At 35.6% G+C, this 23,325-nt stretch overlaps 1 long non-coding RNA gene across 1 annotated transcript; it reads right to left on the reverse strand.

The window, feature by feature from the left end:
• Positions 1-564: 564 nt before the first annotated feature.
• LOC138709120 (uncharacterized) lies at positions 565-1,505 on the reverse strand. The gene is made up of 3 exons (XR_011334833.1): positions 1,389-1,505; positions 965-1,172; positions 565-670 (listed from the first exon to the last, which is right to left on the reverse strand). It is a non-coding gene; the product is annotated as an uncharacterized lncRNA (long non-coding RNA).
• Between the last annotated feature and the right edge of the window lie 21,820 nt (positions 1,506-23,325).

Here is a 23,325-nt window from a genome sequence, read left to right on the forward strand (position 1 = left end):
TTAAGCTATAAAATATAATACATAGCAAGCAAGTTAATTCAATTTAAAAGTATAAACAATTCAATCAGTTGAAATATACAGAAATTGATAATACATACGCAAATTACAAGCATAAACAATTCATCACTTGTGGTATACAGCCTACTATTTAATTAACAGCACATATAATTCATCAGTTAAGCTATAGGCCTACAGTCTACTATTCAATTTACAGCATACATAATTCATCAATTAAGCGAAACAAAAATATAGTACAATACATAGTAAAAATAATACACCTAATTTAATAACTGAACTTCTATGAAAATCTACAGTGGCAGTACTCATATTATCACAGGCCATGATTGTCTCAAATATTTACAAAGAACTGAAATTTCAGAATCTCTCAGTGCCATTTCTGAAATCTCAATGAAGATATGGATCATTGTCTTGACTGTCCAACTTTACACAGCTTTCATTCATCTGGTTAAATATTGAAGTGCAAGATAACAAATACATCAACTGCTGAACACTTGGTATCAATCAACCAACAACTTCAGTACATTAAGGGGGAAAAAAAAAACTGAAAGAATTAATTGTAAATAGACACAACACATAAGACAAGGCCGCTTTAGGACAGTAATTGGCAAGGCTCTGTTGTCTTAGGATTCTTATGTAGATTCAATTTCACCTGAAAGAAAAAAGTAGCATCTATAAGTATGCCTAATCATGAGAAATAAGAGAAACAGTTGCAATAGTAGTAGTAGTAGTAGTAGTAGTAGTAGTAGTAGTAGTAGTAGTGATAGTAATGATGATGATGATGATGATGATGATGATGATGATGATGATGATAATAATAATAATAATAATAATAATGACTGTAAAGTATGGAAATTAATATTGCAATGTAATATCAAAAGGTGATTTCACACCATCAACTCTTATCATTTAGTACAACAAATCTATTATATTCAGTTGCAATCACCAGTAGCTGTTCTTTCCTCCATTTTGTTGTTGGCTGATTTTCCACAAGTCTGCTATGATATGCAGCACTATCCATGACAATAACGCATTGCCCTAATGTTCTCAGGTCAACAACTGTGTTTGCACCCACTTCTCAACTACAGGGCCATTCATAGCACTATGGTAGTCCTGACTTTTCTTTCAATTGCATGAAAAAATTAAATCAGCACCTGCAATAAAAATTATACCTGGGCATATAATTACGTCACATGAATTCACAGCATTTAAATAAAGAAAATAAAACATAACATAACAAGACATGAGATCCTCTTTGGTGAAAGGCTTTCCCACGTTTTTATTTAGTCACCAATTTTTATATTTTTGTACCCTGATTTAAAACATTACTCTTGCCAAATTTATGTAAAATATAAATCAATATAACTTACCGAGTATAAATCCACCTTTCGTTCCGGCATCTAATCTTCCACCCTCATTTGTTGGTCTACGAATAACACCATTCATGTCACTGGAAACTTCACCTGGTTTATTCCATGAATTAGTGGATGATCCTACTTAAAAAAACAGAGAAAGATAAGCAATTCACATTGACACTCTAAGAGACACTAAAATTTTAAACACAGGAAAACCGTTCAAGAATTTTATAACTAACCTCTAGTTATAATATGAAACTATTAATTGCAAAACATGTTGTTCCCACCTGAATTCATTACTAGTGGCCTATATTAATTGCAATTTCATATTCCACATAAGTGTTAACCTATTTGTTAGTAAAAAATTCAATCACTCAATGTCTCACAATAGATTGAAATTTACCATTCATAAAAATCCAAGTCTCATCCAAGAATACTATGGGTTTAGGGTTCTCACGCTCCACATTTCTTATATACTCTCTCAAAAACGAATAACATCACTTTCTCGTACATGTGTATAAGGATCCCCTTTGCTTCACAGAAATTTCATCTCTTTCAAAATTTTTTTCACCGATGATAAGGATCCTCTAAATAAATATGTTTCATAATTATCATTCATATGTTCCAGAACTTTTGCTGCTGTTAGTACTTCCCCTGTAACAATAAATGAAAATTATGCCATATTTTTATACATATGACTAATATCAGAATTACATTGCATAAACCAACACAATAATTCCTGTAACTTCCCTACCTTTATGTAACTTGTCATAAATAAATCTCGCAATTGCATCTTTCGTAAAATCATCAGCATCAGTCACTGGATGTTTACGTAGTCTATGTTTTCCTGGTGTCGCAAGTGGGGTCCCCTTCTGTGAATTTGTTATCACTTTCCTAGCTGTAATAACAAACAATAACATAACACTTCTAAAAATTGTTATATCATAAAATTCATGCATGATACCAACATTTACAGCTATATGAACAGAAAATGATCAACATGTTAGGTTGAGTCTACGATAGGTTTAAGTAGGCTAATATTTAGGTAACTCTCCAGAAAAGCTACATCAAAGAAGACATAATTTTATTTTGTTTAATTGATTTCTGTGATATTTACATAGCGATAAACACGTGGTTTTATTTCACAGCCACAAATACAGTACTTTCAGCACAAAAATCCTTCGACACTTACCTGTATATTCTAATGCACTGTGTAAGTCCCTCCCTCAAACTTGTTACTAATTACCAATATAACATGCGAGAGGTCCAGGACGAAGAGAAATGGTTAGTTTCCCAGTAGTGCGTCCTCGTCCTCTCGAGTGTTATATCTTAACAAGTACTTTGGATGGGGTATCTTTTCTGAAGAAACACCATATTTAATATTACGGTAATTTCCTAGAAGACGGGCAAAATCCAACATGGCTGACGAAAACTACCAAAAACGTTCTGCCAACTATGAAGTCCAAATGTCACCAAACATCGCAAAATCAAAGATGAAAAATCAAATATACGTTCATATTTTTAAAGAAGAACAAGCCCTTCAAAAAAATTAAAATATATTTAATTTTTCGCCTTTCATTTGTTTGGCGTTTAGTGGCATTCGAACTTCATAGTTGGTAGTACTTTTCTGGCAGTTTTCGTCCGCACTTTACCCCCAAAAATCACCAAAACACAAAACAAAACATAATAATTTATCAACTTATCAAATAAAATTCAATTCTCATTGACGTCTTCACAGTATAAATGACACAGGCTTTAAGGCAATCTAACCTTAAACCATTCAGCCAACAAAGAACTAAACCAACACTTTGTCGTACAGTCAACTTTGCATAAATAAACCACGTCTTTACACTAAATGAAATTCTCTTCGAACACTTATTACACCTTAACATCTACAGAAAATTCAGTAAATAGGCTAATTCCTTTAAACCACAGGAAAACAGTGTTCTCCTCAACATTCAACACAATCGTTATTCACCAGCGAAAGAACTAAACCAAAATCGACACAAAATTTAATAAATAATTTCAGAATAAGGATTCCTTCCTTTCCCTCTTAATTCAAAATTCCAACCTCGTGCACACAAAATAAATTATTGACACTGAGAAGTGCCTTTTCGTAAGCATGACGATGCGCATTCGACAAATGCAGACAAATCTACAATGTAACACCACTCACGTCAAACAACCAAGAACAACTGACAACGTCATTATCCATTCAAAATTAATGAAAATTCTAGAATAAATTACAACTATAACCAATCAAATCGAAAGAAAACCACAAAAATCATAAAATGACAAACTTTCAATGGCTTTAGCCATTAGACACAACATAACACCACTCACGTCAAACATCCAAGAACAACTGATAACGTCATTATCCATTCAAAATTCATGAAAACTCTAGAATAAATTACAACTATAACCAATCAAATCGAAAGGAAACCACAAAAATCATAAAATGACAAACTTTCAATGGCTTTAGCCATTAGACACAACATAACACCACTCACGTCAAACAACTAAGAACAACTGATAACGTCATTATCCATTCAAAATTAACGAAAATTCTAGAACAAATGACAACTATAACCAATAAAATTAAAAGAAAATCACGGCGACACCTAGTATAAAATCCTAGAACTAACATGTAAAAGTCACTAAAAGATCACTAACATTTAACTCTGAAATAAAAGAAGTTGGTAATACTTACTATATTCAACCAAGTGCCCGTCTTCTATGAAATTACCAATTATTATATAAAACTGAATTATTTTTAAGCACTATAACAGGCCAACATTCATGTAATATTTGATTGAATATCAAGTTAATAATTACAATATGACTTGTATTTTCTTCGGCCGATGTGGCATGTAAATTGTGATCTGAACGGTTAATTTAATACCAAAAGAGAAAACTGGAAATTTACTTTCGTGCTGTTTGATTATTTGTTCGTCTAATTTGTAAATGTATTTAAGCTATCAACTACTGCAGTATTACAGTATCTTAAATGTATTTAGTTTGGAAAAAAGAAAATCACTGACTTGATTAAATATCTAGGCCTAACCTAAAAATTTGTTTTGTGACCACAATCATGAAATTATTAGTGCAAACTCCTAAAACTGAATACCACTTTGAAATGTATGCTTAAGAATACTTACTCCTAATAATTTTGCTATTCTGGTTGTAATTGCTGTCTCCATTAGCATAATTCCTTCTTCATTATCTTCTTTCTTCACTCATGTGAACTACAGACTTCTGAAGCGTACTCTGAATGCCACACTTTTCTTCCTTGGAGGAGTTACTGCCACACTATTTCATTTCTTTGATATTGTAGTAAAAATCTAAACACGAAAGAAATTCATTAAAATATGAAATAATATTTCTATCGATTACCCACGTGCATTATCACGCCCAAGTATATTATATTTATTCGTACTTATCTGACTATTCTGGAATTATAACCACAACGCAACACATAAAGTAACTATTATGCATTAATATTAATACTAATATTAATTAATTATTAATAAGTTCGAATTTTACTATCTTCCAGTAACCGACTCACAAACCTAGTAACTATTAAATTTTCAAGAACGCCACTACTGACGCCGTTTAAAACGAGTACGACAGTAACACCAACATAACAGATACAAAAACACTACCAGTTGTAGTATTTGTCAGTACCGAAATTCGAAACGAAGTTGGCAAAAGAAAATTCAACCTTCAAACTAGAAAATCACCATAATGCACTAGCATATGTAGTAATGGGGGGAAAATGGTTAGGTTTCACCCTTAGGGTATCAAGTTACCTGGTCTTCCCTATACCAGTTCAAGAAATGTTTTATTTGAGAAAACTTTGGTATTATGTGTTCAACGTCCATGATCTGAAAACTGGACAATCTGTCTTTTATAACTACCCAGAAGGAGAAGCCAAGAAAGAACCCAATGATGTGTGTACATTTTTGCTCAATTTCATTGAAACCTTCGTCCCACTGGAAGTCGAGATTCTTCATGTCTTTTGTGATGCATGTAGCGGGCAGAACCGCAATCACACAATGTGCAGGCTGATGCTTTCTCTTACAATGAGTGGTCGTTTCAAAGAAATTCACCAATATTACCCTGTAAGAGGACACGGCTTCATGCCTTGTGACAGGACTTTTGGCACTAAGGAAAGTGTCATTTACTATAAGTAAATATAGACACAACATCTTCAAACAAGAGGAAAAAGATTTTGTCCGCTGTTCTGAGTTTATAGACAGTTTTGCTGCATACAAGTTTAAGCTGAGTAAGGGGAATGATGCACCAGTTCCAGATGTACAGGCATACATCAACAAAGTTGCAATAAAGAAAAAGAAGATTGAAGATGGTAGGAAAAATATTGCAGTACATTCCACAAGAATGTATTTCCTTCTATAAAGAACGACTAACTTAGCCTACTGATGATGCCAAAGAAGGTGCAGATGATGATGTGTAAATGTATATGTATTGAAATTGTATGTTTTTTTCAAGAAATTTAGTCAAATTGAGTTACGCTATAAAGAAAACTTGCTAATTGTTCAAAATATTTCTGTTCATTTTAACCAATATTACATTTGACTGGAAAAAGGGTAACATTCCCAAACTTTAAACAATCAAATCTAAAAAATCAATGTTATATTAACAAACAAATATAAATATTTGTAACTAGTAGTAAATGTGACCCATTGTAGGTTTTTTGATTAAAGTAAAAATAAAGTCACAAAACAGTTTTCTTTCATTTTCTCGAAAGCATGATTTTGGAATGTTACCCCTTTTCCACTCATCGATTCAATTGGAATTTCAAATTTCAACGCTGTAAACTTTTTTCTTTTTATATGTACAGAACTAAAACTAATGTTAATATCATACAAAATGAAAAAAAATTAACTTTGATACTGTTTATAACGAATACGCTTGTCAAGGAGCTTAAGATGGTATTTTGCAAAACGTGTAAATTTTGTGTTTTCAATAGTACAGAAAACTTAGTTTATTTGATAATATAATGACAAAAATTTGGATTCATTTGTGTTGAAATTTTGTCCATAAACCATGTCACTAATTCATTTCTTTTATTTTTCTCACATACTCGTACATTTCTTTGAATTTCAATCTCCACTATATTCTGAACCTTGAACCACAGTTAAGTTTCAAAACCTCCTATCTCAGCAATTTAGAAACAAAACTCACTAGGTATGCAATTTAAATGCTTATGTAGCTCTTTTACTGATATATACAAATCAGATTCTTTTTCTAAAACTCATCCTGACACCTAATAATGTTTATAAAACATATATTCTGGAAAAAAAAAAAACGATTTTTTCATGGAAATATAAAAAATTGCAATTGCTATAAAATCATGTTTGAGGATTTGGAGGGTTTTTTATCTAGACGATTTAAATCATGATTTATTCCTGGTATGTTATTCAAAAGTAACTCTTCCTGAATTCCCTGCATTATAAACGCATCCCAGTGCAATATTGACAACACAGCACAGCTCCAATCTGACGTATCTCCGCACGCGTTGTTTACACCATCTCACAGAGTCGTTTAGAGCAGTCATATCAAATTCAGTGCCACCATAACCTACACAGAGCACGGTACCAGACTTGGGGCAGATGACGTAAAGCAGACGAAAATTCAATCGTACCTGCATTCAGTGTTCTGTGACCGATCACATTGCCGTGTGCGAATGTAAGACCAGGAAAATTTATTCTGCACGGTTAGCTACAGTATTTAGCGACAAGCTTATGATCTCGAACTTCGAAGATTCATTGGGACATATATTCTTTGCTGTTAAAATGCAGTCCATAATAAATTGTCCGTCTGAATAAGTTCCATGTCTTGTGACAATCATGCGCACTAGTTCATAACTTGCTCTCACAGCAACAGCACTATACACTTCCATGTTCTACGAAAATATTATATTAAAAAACATTTTAAGAACAGTGCGCTAACCGACAGGTTATTATCTCAGTTTTCACAGAATCGCAGTAAAGCTTTAAAGCCTTAGTTTTTCTGAACCGACGCATGCGAAGTGCGAGGCTCGCCTCGCACAAATCCGGACTACACGAAAGATAGTGAGTAGTTTCTATAGTCGCGAAGTGCGCTGACCTTGCATTTCGCAGTTATAGAAACCACTCCCTATCTCTCGCATAGTCTGGATTTGTGCGAAGCGGGCCTCGCACCTCGCACTTCGCTTGTGTCGGCTCAGAAAAACCAAGGCTTTAACTATTCACAGAGTTATTATCGACGCAATAGATGCACCATGCTTTTTATACCCCAGAAAATACGGTACATAGCGGGGAATATATAATAAACATTAATAGAATCCATATGTAATTATAATAAAAATTGTGTACCTTACGGAATAATTAATGCTTATTTATATCACTCTTTTTAAATTCGTGGTCTTTTCCTTCAAACACTAGTATAAGTTTAATGAACAGTTTTATATTTTCTTGGGTCATCGAAATGCAGGTCCCGGTTATTAATATCATCTATACTACTAGTACGACTTTCTTTTTACACATTAACTATGATTCTATGAAAAAGATTTTTATTTCCTCTTAGGATTTTACAACAGTAAATCGGCTTACATGTAGGCAAATTTCATGAGCTTTAAAACTGTGCAACTACGGTAAATAGCATCTGTAATATATCATAACGTCAGTGAACTACTTGCATCACACTTATCCACTTTTAGACATTTTACTAGAACAATTCGTCCTTCTCCATCAAATCCTTCATAGCCGCTTGTTGTTTCAACTCGTAATGTCGTTTATATTGTAGTTTCTTAGAAAGAAGTACTGTTTGCATACTAAGCATTGCATATGATTTGCTACAAGCCTACATAAGAACACATTCTCCCATTCTACGTATATTAAAGAAATCTACGCAAAGTAGGGAATTCAGCACGGATCATAGTATTCAGACATAGCCTTTTCTTGGACTTCAAGTTCTTACGTCTCCGCCTGCCAAAACACTGTGTTAGCAGCTCGGGCAACGAGAGGCCCTGGGCCCGATCTCGTGGCAAACCCGTGGCAGCTGCCACCAGTGGCCGAGGATAATGAAGTTTACTTTCTACATACTATTTCAGCTCACAATTTTCTCCAATTTTTTTAATAAACACTTGTTTTATCCATGTTGAATCTTTCGCACACTACTTTTAACACTTAACTAGAACAATATGAAATAAACAGACACACTAAAACATATCCCAGTCAAATTCTCAACACACAGATCAATTTCAGAACACACACTATTTGACACAACTCTTCATCACACGAATGCACCCACACAATAGGCAGCGAAGTTGAGATAGCGCAAAGATCTAGTAGGCTCTGAGGATGGTGCCGAATAGCACCGAAACAGATGTAAGCCGCACATGCTTACATAATTAACACGAGTAAGATCGCCAGTTAACCAATTATTCACTTGTTTTAATTTTATATTTATAATCTATTTTGAATTTCATATGCCATATGTACGATATTACAGTAGTTATGCTGTAACATAAGTGTAGGAAATACCATAGTATAAGAAAACCTGACGCAATTTTCATTTTCCAGAATAACGGTATTAATGTATGCTCTTAAACATGAGAGAAAGATTTTAATCTTGAAAACCAGAGTTAAAAATATATGTAGCCTACAAAATTAATCTGTCCTTGTAAGCTGTGAATTTTCTTAGATCCGCAACAGAACAGATAATAAAGTGGGTCACAATCATTGGCTCCCAAACTGTGAGCTCACCACTCCTATTATAATTTGCCGTTCAGTACAAGATAATTGCGCTGAATTCATCTACACATTATTACACGTAGTGGAGAAGAGGATGGAGGTAAGATCATTTTAACGCCACCTTTTAAAGCACAAAGACTGCGATACGATATTGTTAGAATGCTGTAATCGTTGAAACAAGGTCAAGAAGCTAACCATCTACCATAATAAATCGGAAAAGTGTCATTTGGGGATCAACTCTGGGCCTCTTGGAGAGAAGCGGTTAGCTAACGGGCTACGCTGAGCCAGCTGTCTTTAAAACTTCACTAAAATCTTCCAACTGTGGATATTCAATAATAAAAACATAAGAGAATTAAAGTTGTCGGGGTGATTTAATGAATTAAACAATTTTTTGGGCCACCTGTGCTCATCTTCTTAAGAAGATAAGCACAGGTGGCCCAACAAAATTGTTTAATTCATAATAACAGCTTATCGGTATACAACAAAATGAAAGGGGTGATTTAAGTTTTTCACCCTGTGTTGGGACTTAGTATCGCAAACGTTTCGAAACTACATACAGTACTTGCAGATTCCATCATCAGGTTGTAGAACCTACTCTGATTGGTCCATTTTATGTCTACACCAGTCAGACTATAATTACCAGATGATGGAATCAGCAAATGGTCGCGAAATATTGGATTAATTTCTAACAAACGGTGGAAAATCTAAAATTTTTCAATTTCACAATAATGCGTTTATGAAAAAAAAAAAAAAATCCCACAGGCACTTATTTTCTCGCGGAACCTAATAAACGGTTCTTATATGAGTATTATTACATTAACTGTTATTAGAGCAGGGCAGGAGTTTCTATTTAGAAATTCTAAGACTTCTATAAAGTTTTTACTATGAACATAATTTGTGATATTTGTCTCATACAAAGAAAGGTGGCCTCTGTTTTATGAAGAGCGGCCGCATCTGTGGCTGAACGCTTGTGCTCTGATCTTCCACCCAGGCAGCTCGGGTTTGAATCTCCGGTCTATTCCTAATGGAATTTGTGGTGAAGAAATAGAAGTCACAGAGGATTCTGACGTAGAACTAAGTCCGTCTTTCTTCTCACTATTTATTCGAGAGTTGACCGACACGTAAATATACCTCTCATTGTTGTCCCTGCAGGTTATTCCCCTTATTCCTTTGCATTTCCCTGGTTTTCTTTGTATTTCCCCTTTTCTCCTTGTAATCTCCTTCTTCTCCCTATGTTCCACTTGTTCTGAATGTATTAATTGTTTTCACCTTATCCCTTATCTTCCCTTTTTTCTCCTTATATTCTATTTGTTCTCCTTGTATGTCTACTGTTCTCCTTGCATTCTCTTGTCCTCCTTGTACTCTCCTTTTTCTCACTATATTCCCCCAAATTCACCTTGTCTTCCCCTTTTCCCCTTATATTCCTCTTGTTCTCCTTTTATGTCCATTGTTCTCGTGTTCCCTAGTCTTTCTTGTATTCCGCTTGTTCTCATTTTATTTACCTTATTCGCCTTGTCTCTACAGTTTCTCCTTGTATTCTCCTTATTCTCCTTGTTTTCTTGTTATCTTTTTATTCTCCTTGTATTTTCTTTGTATCGTTTCTCGCACCACTCACACTAGTTCTATGTAATGACATGCATTATAGTAAATGCTATGCACCTGTTGACAGGTGACTGCAACCACAAATAATTCTACATAAAGATATGCATCATAGTAGAGATATGCACCTGGTGACAGGTAATCACAAGTAATTCTACGTAAAAATGAGCAGCGTAGTAAACCTATACACCTATTAACAGACGATTGCAACCAGACAGAGTTCTACGTAAAGATATGCATCATAGTAGAGATATGCACCTGGTGACAGGTGATCGCAAACACAAGTAGGCCCTAGTTCTACATAAAGATATGCAGCAAAGTAAAGGTATATGCCTGTTGACAGGTGATCGCAAACACAAGTAGTCCTACATAAAGATATGCAGCAAAATGAAGCTATATGCCTGTTGAAAGGTGATAGCAAACACAAGTACTTCTACATAAGGATATGCAGCAAAGTAAAGCTATATGCCTGTTGACAGGTGATCGCAAACACAAGTAGTCCTACATAAAGATATGCAGCAAAATAAAGCTATATGTCTGTTGAAAGGTGATCGCAAACACAAGTAGTTCTACATAAAGATATGCAGCAAAGTAAAGCTATATGCCTATTGATAGGTGTTCGCAAACACAAGTAGTTCTACATAAAGATATGCAGCAAAGTAACGCTATATGCCTGTTGACAAGTGATCGCAATCACAAGAACTTCTACATCAAGATATGCAGCAAAGTAAAGCTATATGCCTGTTGATAGGTGATCGCAAACACAAGTAGTTCTACATAAAGAATGCAGCAAAGTAAAGCTATATGCCTATGGATGGATGATAGCAACAAGTAGTTGCAGCATAGTAAAGCTATATGTCTGTTGATAGATGATAGCAACAACAAATAGTTCTACATAAAGATATGCATTACCATATTTTATTCTTTTTATGTTACCTTCAATTTTATTCTTCTTATACTCCTTTTGTTCTCATTACACTCATATTGTTTTTCTTTTTATGTTATTCTTCCTTTTATTCTCCTTATACACCTTTCGTTGCTCTTATACTTCTTTTGTCTTCTTTATGTAGATATTGTTCTCACACTCATCTCTTTTTTTCTTTTATATTCATTCTCTTATTATTCTTCTTATACTGACATTATTCTTCTTACACTTCTCTATTGTTCCTTTTACACTCCTATTCATCTTTCTTCTTATTATTATTCTTTGTACAGAATTTTCGTTCTTCTTATAATCCTTTTGTTCTTTTTACATACCTCTCGTTTTTATTATAATACCCTTGTCCTTTTTATTTGAGGCTTCTGGTTACTCTCCTTCTACTTCTTTTGTTTTCTTATTCCGCCTTTTGTTCTTCATGCGTTTTTTTTTCCTTATATTCTCTTTTTGTACTTAAGATTTTTTTTATCTTCTGGCTACAGCTTAATTTTTTTTTTTTTTAATATTCTCATACTACTCTTCAAATTTTCTATTGCGATTGATTTCCCCGGTCTGCCCCTCTTCCTCGAGCTCGTGTTATTCTTTCCCTTCTCTCGTCTTCCTTCTCCGACTTCTCTTTGGGTTAGGTTGTGGACCTGTTATTTCCACTTGTAATTATGTAAATATGTGGTCATGGATATCGTATAAATTTAGGTGTTATAAAAGGCGGCCGCGGTAAAGTTTTCACGAAGAACCCCGCTGTACCCGATTGTTCCTAAGTTGTTTATGAGTGAGGCGAGTCCGGCCGGCACACCACTCAGTGTGATTTATCATTACCTTCGTCGGTTGCGGCCGGTGTAATAAAAGCGAAGTCTTCCCCTAGAGCATCCAATATCCTTAACCTAGATCCGGCACCAACAGACCGGCCGGCGGTCGGCCTCTCACTTCTCGTTCATTGACATGAGCGGGTGCGTTCAGTCTCAGCAGGTGCTCACGATTTGAACGCGCCCAGTTAATAATAACACACAATTCGCTTCCTTTATTAGACCCTGATTTACTGGCGGACTCGTATTTTTGTTACTGTATGGAAGGATTGTCTTGTGAACGAATGAGTTTCTTGTACTGACGAAGTGATGGATACACATGGATGAAATAATAAGAATATCGAGCATTACTGTATGCTTTGAAAGAAACATTGTGATTACAGGAAATCCAGTCCAAGCCTACCGTGTCAACTTTCAGTATCAGATCGACAATACTTGAAAATTAACTAAAATGTACCTCCGAATCTCATAAAATGAAAGAAGTAGAAGTGATTTCTCATATTTACAAAAATCATCATTTAGTTTAGCTACAGTATTATTTGGAGTAACTACGTTGTCTGTATGTGCACAGAATTGGACAGTTAACTCTCATCGCAGCTCCAATCCGTCAGAATGCTTCCTATGAGGTTTATGAGGAGGTTAGTTGCGTCTCTTCTGATGGCTCTACTAAGACGTGCTGATATCATCATAGTCTATCGGCCGAAGGATAAGGGTGTCATTCTTGATCCCACAATCCGTTTCGAGATGATGAGCAACAGCCACAAGAGGTGTGTCGTGAAAAACAAGTCATCTATGAGCCTTGTTGTCAGTATCTCGGAGCACAATACCACATCACATATTGGACAGTTTTTGGGCTCATGTTCGGTGCCCGTGATACGATCCCACAAGAAACTTTAAATCAACTTAAACAATTTAAAATTTCTGATGCAACGATTGACGCCATAGGATCTCATGTGTTAAAATCATCCTTAGCTATAATTAGTAGCCTAATCATTTTTTCCCAAGAAACTTTTATTGTAAATGATTTCCTATGTTTTCTTATCATTTATCTTAATGTTTTTTCTTTCAAATTGTCACAATTGTTTTTAATCATTGTTCATTGTGAATTGATTAATAGACCGATCTATCGAACCCTTATTTAGGGCGGTTTTTTTTTTAATTTCTTAGTCCTCGTGTGGAAGTTCTTGCAAAGCAGAAACATATATAAAAATGTGTTTTCATTTTGAGGAAAATCAATTTCATTTTTAAAACAGTTTCCCGTTTCACCTACAAATTCATAGATACGAGATATTACTTCTTAGCCATCGATATATTTGTTTTTGTATTCTTTCAAAGTACACATTTTTTCCGAATTTTAGACAAAATGTTAAACATGTCTCTTTTTCCTTTCTCTTTAAACACAATACAATATTTCCCCGAAAAGGAAGTCATCACTGGTTCACGTGAATTTTCCATAGAAATGAAGGAAATAAAATAAATTTAAATGACTACGCAACTTGAAATATTTAAAGAAAAAAACTGATATAAACTAAAAATTAAACACGTTTTAATGTGTGACACAATAAGAAGCTGGACAATCATAAAGAAAACAGCAAGAGACGTGGAACTAGGATTCTGTAAGGTCAAGGTAGTAACCTGTCTTGTGAAAATAAAATAAAATGTCGTTATCTAGAATAATAATCAGTGAGATCTGTACGAGTTTTTCTCACATAATTTATAACATTGTATACTTAGTAAGTACAAGTGCATGGTCATTATAATGTATCTGCATAACTTGCATTTCGCGTGACTGACATGCTAAAAGACAACTACACAGTAAAACCGCAAAACACTCTGCAGAAAGCAGTCAATCCATGATAGCTGGACAGATATGTACAGAGTCAATCGAGCATGTGGCGAGGGTGAAAGATTGTCAAATGAGTGGATGGACAGCCAGTCAACTTTATCCTGATAGCTAGACAAAAGATTGACGAAGATAATGGACAGACGGACAGGAAGATGAGCAGAAAGCTGGGTACATACACTGGTGTAATAAGACGAGTTGGACTAATGTTGAAGCCACATAGTTGGGACGAGGTAAGATTGCAGAAAAAAACGGAAAGTCAATGTAAGACAAATACCTTCTTCAAGTCTGAGGAGATGACAGGCAGACAACCATGTTGAAAATGAAAGATGGATAGAACCGATCGGGTGGTCTTGTAGAAGCGAGCGAGGCATTCACATCTCCGAGGTCCGGGATCTAATCTCTACACACTGACAGATGCCAGAATGATCCTAAGCAGTCAAATTAGGAGGCCTTTACACTAACTCCCAAATAGTTGTTTATATAATAATAGTACCCAGCTACGTTCTGACCTGAAAGCACTGTACAATGTATTTCAAATTCAGAATTACTCTAAGCTTTAATTCTATGGTGCGCGTTCAAAAGAGTATATTATAAATTTTAAGTTTTCAGTAGAGCAAAATCGAAGTATAAAATAAAGGCGAAAAACATTATGATAGGCTAAAAATCTGACACTACATCAGTGGTATTTAATCTATGGTACGCGTACCCCCAAAGATACGCAGAGTTGTCTCAAGGGGTACGCATTCCACTGACTAGGAATGTAAAATATATATATATATATATATATATATATATATATATATATAATACATGTGAGAACTATTGCAGTTTACATAATTATTTTCTTTTACAATATCAATTCCTGTTTTTTTCTTGTTTCAGTAACATGTTACATTACTGTTATTATTGCATGAATAACTGTCGTTTGAATAATAATAATAATAATAATAATAATAATAATAATAATAATAATAATAATAATAATATATTTTGCATACAATATCAAACATATCCTTTCGTTATTTTATGTAATGGCAATGCCATGTTTAGAAAATACGAAGGAAAATAAAATCTGTTTTAGGGGTAGGCTAGCAAGATATATTGCATACCACTGCTCTACATCATTACGGAAGAGGGTGGATGTTCCTTATACAATCTGAAGAAGTACATTTTATATATTCACATATTTAGGTAAAATCTCAAAATAACCAATATCTGACCAACACCCTTTTTACCGCGCACCATAGAATTATGTCCAGGTCTCGACGCATTCTGTTTTGCTGAATTGTGTGATTTTAGCATATTCCGTTCAAAAACGAAAAAATAAAATATAATAATAATAATAATAATAATAATAATAATAATAATAATGACAATAACAATAATAATAACACTGAACAAGAATTTTTCTTCGACTTAAAACAATGTGTCCCTTATAGATTGGTGTGCGCTGAATCTGAAAATGCATCTCTTTTCTTCGTATCATGTAAGGCTTTTAAGATATACTACGATTTCAGTTTTCGATACGTGCTACCCCAGGAAATATCTGGCGCGGGTTGGGGGTTCTAAACAAAAATAAAAGCTAATGCATTTTATGAGTTTATGATTTATTACCTATTTCCGGTTTCTTATGGTTGTTGGCATGTTCTTTTGTACTTCTAATAAGTAAACAGATATTGGTGCATTCTATTCAGTAAATTTCATAACAGTTCGAAGTGAGGTCTACGCAATGAAAAAACATGGGTGTGGTTTTCAGTATTTAGAAGAAAAGTTTACCAGTTTGAGTGAAGGCAAATTAAAAGAGGCTATTTACATTGGTCTACAAATTCGCAAAGATATGACTGACTATGTTTGAGGAAAAACTTTCCGTTGCAGAAAAAATTACATGACGCACTTTCAAAGATGTTTGCTCAAATTTCCTCGGCAATTCTAGGGCAGACAACTACATCAAAGTTGTGGAAACCATGTTAAGCGCATATGAGAAAATGGGGTATAATATGTCTCTCAAAATACTCTTTTTACATTCTCATTTGGATATCTTTCTTCCTAACCTTGGAGCGGTAAGCGGCGAGCATGAGGAAAGATTTCATCGAGAAATATCTAAAACAAAGAGGCGATATACAGGAAAATCATCATCCAGCATGCTTGCAGACTATCGTCGTTTTCTTGTAAAAGACAGTCCCGGGTCTAGTTCGTTATTAACGGAATACATCCAGAAAATTCTTTTCAAGGGTAAGTTCAAATTCCGAGATTTTTCTCATCATACACATGAAATATTTGTATTGTTGTTGTGTTTTCTATGTTTTAAACCATGAAATATCATTTTTGCATCCAGCACACATTCTTAAATATTATGAGACATTTTGAATACCTAGTCTGTTTCTAATGTTATCAGTAGCAGTGACCTAAGCTGTTGATAAAGCGTCGTAAAATAACCTACTTAAAAAAAAGTAGCAGTGAAAAATAGAAAAAAAAAAGTTTTCTTTTTCATTAAAAAATGCAATTCACTTTCCCTGAAAAATGGTACGTGATGGGGCAATTTGGATTTTCAATTCAGATTTAGGGCACATATATTAATAATATTCACCTATTTTTATTTCGGAGCAAGGCAAAGTATAAATTTGTTGTTCAGTGACTACTACTACTACTGCTGCTGCTGCTGCTGCTGCTGCTGCTGCTGCTGCTGCTGCTGCTGCTGCTGCTGCTGCTGCTGCTGCTACTGCTACTACTACTACTACTACTACTACTACTACTACTACTACTACTACTACTACTACTACTACTACTACTACTACTACTACTACTACTACTACTACTACTGCTACTGCTACTACTAAATCCCAACCCGATAACCTAGGAGAACTGTCTAGACGCATTTCCAACTCACATAGGCGGACTAAACTAAGGTCCGTTGCGTAGCCTATCCATGTTTCTAACAGGTAACCACAATCGTCTCTAGACCAGTCGCTTTCGCAACCCCAATAGGCGTTCAGGGACGTAAAGATAACGGAATGGGGATCGGAAGAAATGCATAATGAGGGCGAAAAGAATAATTCCGAGAAATATTTCACTTGGGACCCTGTCAATCCCATATGACAGTATGGACTTTTAAAATTAAAAATTTATAGGCCTGACTGAAATTTGAGCCCTCACCATCTACGTGACAGGTCGATGATCTGTCCACTCTATTACCCGAGGAGACAATAGTTATTTACTTGGTTATTTAACGACGCTGTATCAATATCAACTGCTGGGTTATTTAACGTCGATGAAATTTGTGATAGCGAGATAGTCTTTGATGAGATGAAGTCTAGGATTCGCTATAGATTAGCCTACTTGGCGTTCGCCTTGCGGTTGGAGAAAACCTCCGAAAAGAACCCAACAAGGTAAACAGCTCAAGCTGGAATCGAACCTAAGTCCAATCGCAACTATGGATGAGACACAAACGTGCTACCGCCTGAGCTACGCTTAGTCAACGAATTATAATATTTAAGTTGAGCTCCCCCCTTCCGTGTTAGAAATATAATACATAAGACCATCCGTTTGGATTTCTTATTTTAATTTTATTTATTGTGTTCCATAGATCTTAAATCAACATTATAGCTGTAAGATGTAGAAAAATTAACACTCAAAAATATATAATACATACATTAATACAACATACAAGCATAAACAACTCATCAGCTAAGTACAAAGTGTGAGCATGGAGAAATTTTAACACTGTTTTAAACTTTTTCTCTTAGCCCTTAAAGCTTCAAGTTAATAGGGAGTGAATTGAAGACTAGTACAGCGGTGCATATTCAAGCCCGGACAGATTGAAGCAAATGGCGCGATGGGCAGATTGCACTGCGCGCGGGTTAACTTTTTTTCCCTATTCGAACGCACCGAAAGTTTGTCCACGCATACGTTAAATAGAACAGCAATGTATAGAACAAGGAGGAGACATACTTTGCTTAATATGTGGTAAACACTGCATTAGGAAATGAAGTATTCAGACAGTTGCTTCACTTCCCCTTCGGGTGTCCGCCTCCCTCCATAGGTGCTATGCACGTTGCAGGTTACACAGTGGCTCTGCGCACGATCACATTTTTCGCCACGGCTGCCTTACGCCAAAGAGCAGAGAAATGCATTTCATGAATGGACGTGACATTGAGCACGTCTTATGAACAAGTGTTCAGTTCTCAGAAAGTATAGCTATGTCGTAGGACCGATGTTTATTAGATATTAGTTTCTTATTTTGATGCATACTAGCACCTCTTAAAATATTGGATAGTTTTTAAACACCCTGTATATTAATATCGCGATGTAAAGGAAGAACATATATATTTTAGAAATGAAGTGTAAATAAATTCAAGATATAATTCAATTAACATTGAAACGACGGAATTCAGATGATAACTTGTTCGTTTAAAAAATATCTCTATTTACTATAAATAAAATTAATGCTGCAACGTAAGGTAAAGAAAGAAAAATATTTCAGAAATGGAGTGTAAATAAAGTCAGACTATAATTGAATTATCATTGAAGCGACGGAATTGAGATCATAGTTAATTCGCTTCAAGAATATCTTAATTGAAAGTTTTTGTCGCCGGTTCGTAGCCGAGTTTCGCATCGGCTAATTGAAAACTAGGGAAGGAGTGAACAATTTTATTTATTTATTCTTTTTTTTTTCGTGTTCGAAGTTTCCACTGATTATTTATGCTCCTTTACTTGGAAGAAGAAGGCAGGAAAAAGTGAAGACATACTGTAATATGACCGCGTGCAAGAGCAAAACACAACACTGCATTACCGAGGACGTCCTTCAGAGTTGAGTGATATTTTTAAAACTGCTCCATGAAGTGTGAAGCGTATCCATGCTTCATACAGCACACTGAATATCCAGGATCTTCAAAATTGTTGTGACGACGGCCTTCGACATGTTGTGCGATCTTCCGTATCATTGGGTACTCCTACAAGTAACAATAAAAAAGATTCGCTTTTCTTTGTCATCCACTCAAACCTATTCAACGACGTTGCGCCTTTATTAGGCATGTTAAATTGTTACCGCAGAGCAAGAATGCTCCAAATGCACGCTCTACAAAGAGAATCGAGTTAAATAGTACGTTTGAAGGAGTTTTACTGTGTCAAGAACGACTATGGAGCACTATGCGGGAAATGAGGCGTTATACAATATGTAAAATAACAAACTTATAGCATCATCGAAAGCAATATTCACAGGGTATCTTATTCTGAACATGACTGTCCTAACGATTTCTCGGAAATTCCCTCATTCTCTTCAGAAAAGTAATAGAGTATTATCTTAATTAATACAGCTTACTACTTGTGTAATCACAGTGACTTTACACCTTAATTTTTTCAAAGCTGAGAAACTAACGAAATTTAAAGGAGTCTAAAAGAAATAATGTTATGAAGATGATGGAATGGAATGGAATGGAAGGAGACACTATGGCCCAGCACTGCGACCTATTACGATCTATTGCGCTAACCCTCAAGCTAGGCGCATTCCTAACCTACACTGGCTAACTACACTAAGATTCGCTGTGTACCCAGGTTTCGAGCAGGCAACCCCACTCGTCCCTAGGCCAGCCCCTTCCGTGCTCGCCAGCAGGCGGTCGGGGAATGCTACGGAATGATGACGAAATGGAGAAATTGTGACGAAATTATGTACATGCTTAATATGGGGGAAAAACAGGAGAACCCCGACAAAAACCCCAACTGCGACCTTATCCGCCACAAGTGTTACTATGAATTTTTTAAACAAAAATTTCCAGACCTGACCGGGACTCGAACCCGGGCCGTTTGCGTGACAGGCTGAAGATCTGACCACTCAGTCACCGCAGGGGTCATAAAGATGATACTATCTCATAGTTTTAAATGTTTTGTGCAATTTTTATCACGTAACTACTATGTTTTTCTTGTGTACCATTCAAAGTACTCATATAAATCAAATAATTTACAGTACATACCAATAAGCAAACCTTTATTTTTCCTCGTTGCAAACAAAGCCATTCTCTTATAAAGAGTGTGCGCCAGGAAACAGGTTTCGCTTATTACGGTGCCATTCGAAAAGTGACACGAGCAAGTCACATCCCACTTTGCAGTGTTTCGGCGCGACATGTACAGTAGTGGCAAAAAAAAACCGGACCGACCCTTGTAGCTACTTTCAAAACCTTGTTCACTCCAGAGCACGATAGACGGGTAACTAAGACTTTCGTGGTTCGAATCCTGCCTGGGAAGGAAACTTTCTTTTGTTCCTTATTCAAATTTATTCCCAATACTTTTCGATTGCTGGTAAAATTCATGTTCTGGAAATAATAAGTTAATTAAGTAGTAAAATATCGCTGCAATCGAAAACTATTGGGAATAAATCTGAATAAGGAACAAAAAAAAAAAAAAAAAACTTCCTTCCCAGGCAGGATTCGAACCACTAAAATCTTAGTTATCAGTCTGTCGTGCTCTGGAGTGAACAAGGCTCTGAAATCAGCTACAAGGATCGGTCCGGTTTTTTTTTGCCACTACTGTATATTAGATTACACTTTTTGTTTCATTTCTTCGTAATATCGGCCTACGTATCATATATTAAAATTTTATGTTGAAACATGTATTGAATTGCCAAGAGCTAAATTGAATTAATATGAATGGAAGTCAGCTAATGTCGTAACCTTGATGTACCTTCAACCTGTGTTATCTGTATTACCCAACAAGGCGAAATTGAGACTTGGCCTTGTAGGTCAGGGAGCTGCTGTCGACCGGGTGCCTGTTTATGTTACAATAGGATGACATCACAGCGTTGTTGTTATTGTTGCACATATTTTCCGCGTGTCGTAAGTTCGTTTGCCGGGTAGTACACACTACTTAACACAAAACCTTCTCACGCTCGATCTTCGAGATGTTTACACACGCAGGCAGCCTGGGTTCGAGTCCCGGTCAAGTCCGAGATTTTCATTGAAAAATCCATAGTGACACTTGTGGTGGACAAAATCTCCCTTTCCCCCCATATTAGCCATTTACATCATTCCGTTACCATTTCTCCAGTTCGTCATCATTCCATAGCATTCCCCGATCGCCGGCTTATGACGAACGGAGGGGGCTGGCCTAAGGACGAGGGGGATTGCCTGCTCGAAACCTGGGTACGTAGCGAACCTTAGTGTAGTCAACTGGTGTGGGTTTGCAAATGCGCCTAAGTTGAGGGTTAGCGCAATAGATCGTAACAGGTCGCAGTGCTGGACCATAATGCCCCCTCCCATAAATGCCATTCCAACTGCATTCTTTAACAGTAGCGTTCGATCTGTAACAGTGAAAGACCGACGGAATTTACCTAAGCGAAATGTGTGGATCAAGTAGTTTCGAAGAGTGAGTTATCCGACTTCATTCATGAACTGTAAGCCTTGAGTAGATGTTTGTAATTAGTTTCACACAAAGTCATATGAAATTGGTATTCGTATATTACAAGCGCTTGTAATATTGAATTAGTATGTACACTTTATTTTCAAAAAAACTTATGAGCTTCTAATAGTCTTCTACTATTTACGAAAATTAGTTTCAAAGTGATATAAACCTTACTTGCCAAAAACTAATAGTAGGCTACTGTGGAAGGGATTGCAAGAAATTGAGAAGATATCAATGAAATTATATTGCCCTGAACAACAAATTGTAAATATTTTGTGTAACCAGAGTAAAAATATTTTTCAATTTTCATGCCCTCAATTTGAAAATTCCTATAAAAGGCGTATAACATCAGTGTTTTCAGTTATAGTCAAGTATTTTTGTTTGTTTTTTTTACGATTTTTGTTAAAATCGACACTAGGCTTATGCTGATTTCGTGTGGGCATGGTGTAACATGAATGACTTGCTTAAATGGTTCAGTTAACTACAGCCTATTGTAGTAGTTTTATGACAAGTACAACTCTAAGTTTAAATTATAAATATTTAAACACAATGTTTTACTATGGCTTAATTTTTTTGTATATTTTCGCTTATAAGAAAAACTGGGCGATTTAACGTGAAACTTTTATGCGCCTGACATTCCAGAAATCTAGTTACACTTTCTATTAATGGTGACGTAATCAAAATGTAAGTTTTATGTGTAACATGTCAGATGTCTTATGTTTTTATGCACGGTCCGTCTCAGTCTATTCAGTGTAACCTGCCTCGTGATTTGGGCCATATTTTATAGAATCATCTCATAGTCAATTGGCGTTCCTAAATTGAGACAACTCATCCTGCCTGTGGTTTTCCTAATGCGCTAAGATAAATGTCGGGATGAACCGTAAAAGAAATAGACCATAGTTTCCTCTACAAAAATTTCGACATTTTTCAAATTAAATCTTTCACAAATCGGAGCATGTCACCTTGGTTACTTGAGGGCGAGCTTACTGAGGGTCATTCAAGCAGCCACGTGCTCGGATCCCTTTTCTTGCGAGGGCTGTAGGGTCCTTCCCCTTTTAGCCACTCATTAGGTAAGGCTTCTAACATCTTCGACGATCATGCCCCTGTTGAATTATGTCATGCTTCGTTCTCCCCCTCCTCCTCAAGTGCTGACTATATTAAGTCCATTTTCGGCTTCCCCTTTCAAAATACTTTTATGTTTCTTTAAATGGAATGGTCAAAATCGGAATAAGACAAGTGACCAACAGGCTTGGAGCTCACATAAACATTTCCTCTGAACCCCAATTTCCCATGCTGCAAGTAGAACATGTTTTCGCGTACTTTTTAATTGCTTCTCCTCTCATTTGCCCTATTCATTCATTCATTCATTCATTCATTCATTCATTCATTCATTCATTCATTCATTCATTCATTCATTCATTCATGTGGTAAGTATCTACAATTTCGAAGGTTTTGAAGACATTAACAAATTAGTTCAAAAAGGAAACAACGTTATAGAACTTCAAGCTGTAGGCCTAACATATCTACAGTAGAGCCTCTAATATCCGTGTTAATTAAGGGAATAGGCTAAACGGATAATCGAAAATCGGATAATCCGCACAATAAAAGATTTTCGTAAATT

The sequence above is a fragment of the Periplaneta americana genome, chromosome 1 (genome assembly GCF_040183065.1).
Source record: "Periplaneta americana isolate PAMFEO1 chromosome 1, P.americana_PAMFEO1_priV1, whole genome shotgun sequence".
Lineage (NCBI taxonomy): Eukaryota > Metazoa > Arthropoda > Insecta > Blattodea > Blattidae > Periplaneta > Periplaneta americana.